This window comes from Mus pahari, chromosome 16 (assembly GCF_900095145.1).
Source record: "Mus pahari chromosome 16, PAHARI_EIJ_v1.1, whole genome shotgun sequence".
NCBI lineage: Eukaryota > Metazoa > Chordata > Mammalia > Rodentia > Muridae > Mus > Mus pahari.
The window spans coordinates 43,592,955-43,596,265 of record NC_034605.1 but is presented as its reverse complement, the minus strand read 5'-3'; positions in this window follow the sequence as shown (position 1 = coordinate 43,596,265).

The following is a 3,311-nucleotide window of genomic DNA, read 5'->3' as shown; positions in this document are numbered from 1 at the left end:
TCAATGAGTTTGTGGCTATTTAATTTACTCTTGATACATTGTTGAAATCAAAATTGAACTTGGAAAAAAAAAAAAACGTGTAAAACGTATTTATGCCATTTTGGGAAAGAAGGGACGACCAAACCCATGGCATATGGATGACAGTGAGGACCGTGTCATTGCAATTGTTATGAAATATTGTACAACACAACTAGATAAGACATAGAAAACACAGGTCCCTATCCTTGGCCAGCTAGAGGCTTACAGTCACGTTTGTCTTGTAGATGCTGTTTATTATAAAGTCATTTGGGATTTTAAATGGTTTGAATAAAGCCCTGCTACTCAAAATTACTTTTCTCTGTAAACTTAGGAAGGTGTACCGTGGATCTCCGAATATATGAAGGGAACACATTACTCTTTCATGTCTGGATGAAACTGGACCGAGTTTGAGAGACTGGGTCATGTATGGTACATAGCTTAAGTAAAAATCCATTGACATTTCCGGTTTGGCATCTGGGATTATTGTGTAGACAGTCCCCATAGAAATGTTTGCTGTCTGTTTGTCCCCCTCTCCCGTTGGTCTATTATTCTCTTTTTGTTACAAGAGGACTAGAGCATCATATTCTATAAGTAAAGTGAACAGCACTCTTTACAGCCAGGACTGGTTCTCAGTGCTCTCTTTCTGCAGGAGGTGAATGAAAGTTGCTTGAAGTGTTTCAGCAGATGGAAGCCACATCCAGAACCAGGGTGGATAATGAGGGGAAACCCTGGCCCAAGTCAAAGCAGGTAGCATTCCTGAGAGGGAAGTGCTGTAACCTGAGACCCAGATTAGCTATTTTCTCTGTAGTAAAACAGACCAGAGGACTCCACTTAGAGATGGGCAGCTTTCTTTCCGGACATGTTGATTTTCCAAAGAAAGCCGATAGAAAGAAACCCTGAGTGATACCTAGCTTATTAAATGAACACTGATTTTTCCTTAGAGATTTGCCTTATCATTTTGGGTATCACTCAACAAACAAACAAACAAACAAACAAACAAACAAAAACAGGCTGGAGATGTGTGTTTCCAGTGTGTGAAACAATGAAAACTTCTCTTTATCACCCCCTCCTCTTTCTCCTTCTCCCTCCCTCCCTCTCTCTCTCTCTCTCTCTCTCTCTCTCTCTCTCTCTCTCTCTTTCTCTTTCTTTCTTTCTTTCTCTTTCTTTCCTTCTTTCTTTCTTCCTGAAAGTTTTTCTCAAATAACCCAGACATATTGCAGTCATCACCCCAACCAAATAGTAAAGTTGTCATTATCTGGAAATCTGTAAAACCAAAGGAGTTTGTTTTCTAACTCCCCTCACGCCATACTTCATGCTCCTATCAGTGAATTTAGAATAAGACACACATAAGCTGCCACCAGACTGAGTCTGTTAGGAAACCCTGTCCTAACAACCTCGAGAGTCCCACAGATTCATGGGACCCCAGACACTGGACACTGAAGAAAGAAAAGGCTATCCTGTGTGCATCTCTCTTACACAGACCGGAAGACTCTTTAGCTTTTGATGTATCAGTCTGCTTAGGAATTGTAAATGAGTGAAGGTGCAGTGTTTAGCAGTAAAGGATGGTTAGAGCTATTAAATGTGGGCTTCATTTAACAACCGTGTATTGATTTTTTTCTTGTAATTTTATTTCCACGAACATTTCTAGTTTCTTAATTAGTAGCGAGAGAGAGAGAGAGAGAGAGAGAGAGAGAGAGAGAGAGAGATTTAATAGTCTTTCCATGAGAGGATATAGCTTGTAGGCCATACAACTTCTCAAGTTGTATCTGTAGAAGGGGAATGGCCTTCCTTGTCTCCCGTGAGTCTGGGAGGGAGACAGCCAGCCACTGTTAGCGCATGTGCAATGCACACATTGCACATGCACAGTCTCTCACTCTCCGTAGTCTGCCGGTACAATTAAGACAAAATAATGTTGGGGACCCGGTGACAAAACTCAACAGTCTCCAATCGCACACTCACCCCGTAACGGGAAGGGCTGTTTACCCCATGTTCCTTATTAAACTGAAGTATTTTATTTAATGAGCATGCGTCATGCAAGGCGTTCCCATAAATCATCGGCTGGTTTACAAACTCAATAACTAGGCTTCCTGCTCTAACTAGGCTGAGCACACCTTAAATTATTAACAAGCCAGGCCCTTGAGGCAGATCTTTGATGACGATGATATAAACACTGTGAAGACAAGGTGCTCTCTCAGCAAAAGATTATTGACTCTAATTACCATTTACCACAGGAAAAAGAAAAGAAAAGACAATAAAATATGGGGGAGAATTTAAATCTGCGACTTAATTTTATGAGCCCTTTAAATACTTCACCCCTCCCTAACTTTTTTCCTTTCTCTTCTTTCTTCTCTCCGCCCCCCCCCCCCTTCTTGTTTGTAGCTACTCTACCAAGCTAGGCATTGTTGATGTGTAATGATAGCCCACAGTTGGCTAACCTTAAAAGGCTTGACAGTTGTGGAGAGGAAAGGAGGAGAAAGGAGGGAAACACAGGAGCCTCTGTGGTTCATATTCTGCATATTCTTTGAAATGTGATGGAAAAAGGCCGGGGGAATGGGTGTGAATGGGCAGGACGAGAAAATGATAAATACACTGGGTGGAAAAAAAAAAGAAAGAAAGAAAAAAAGAAATTCCAGATGAACTGTTTTCATGTAGGTGTGATTATAAAGAGGTTGGAAAACTGACATAAGCCACAGCAGTCACCTTGGTTGGCCAACCAGTCATTGGGCCGGCTGCTCTGAGGACTCCCCTGTTGATGTGATTACACTTAGTCTTGGCTGCAGACTCACTATGAGAGGATTGTGAGGTTGTTAATGAATGAGGTCTAATGATAAAAGAGATGATCAAAAATAACCCTGAAAATCCAATCAAATGGCTGTGGAGTGCAGTAGACACATGAATGGAGAGCTTTCTTTCTGAGTACTTGGAAGGTAGCCACAGCAGCTGGGAGAGGAAGGAGGACGATTTTAGAGGATGGAGTGCCTAGGACAGGGGAAGGGTGGGGAAGAGGTTCAGTTCCACTTCCTGATGAAGGAAGGGCCTCTGGTCCTTCCTCCCTTGTGGGTTCACATAATTCTCCTTTAAAGGGCTATCTGCTCCATATTGTCTGTAGCCTAGATTGTTGCCCCTAATTTTCCTTAAAACAAAACAAAACAAAACAAAACACAACCCAGTTCCCATGGGGCTGACAAGTTGGCACAGTGGTTGAGAGCTGTTCTTCTCGAGGATCTGGGTTTGCCTCCTATCTCTGTTTTTGGCAGCTCAGTGATCTCCTGTAACTCTTGCTCTAATGTGTC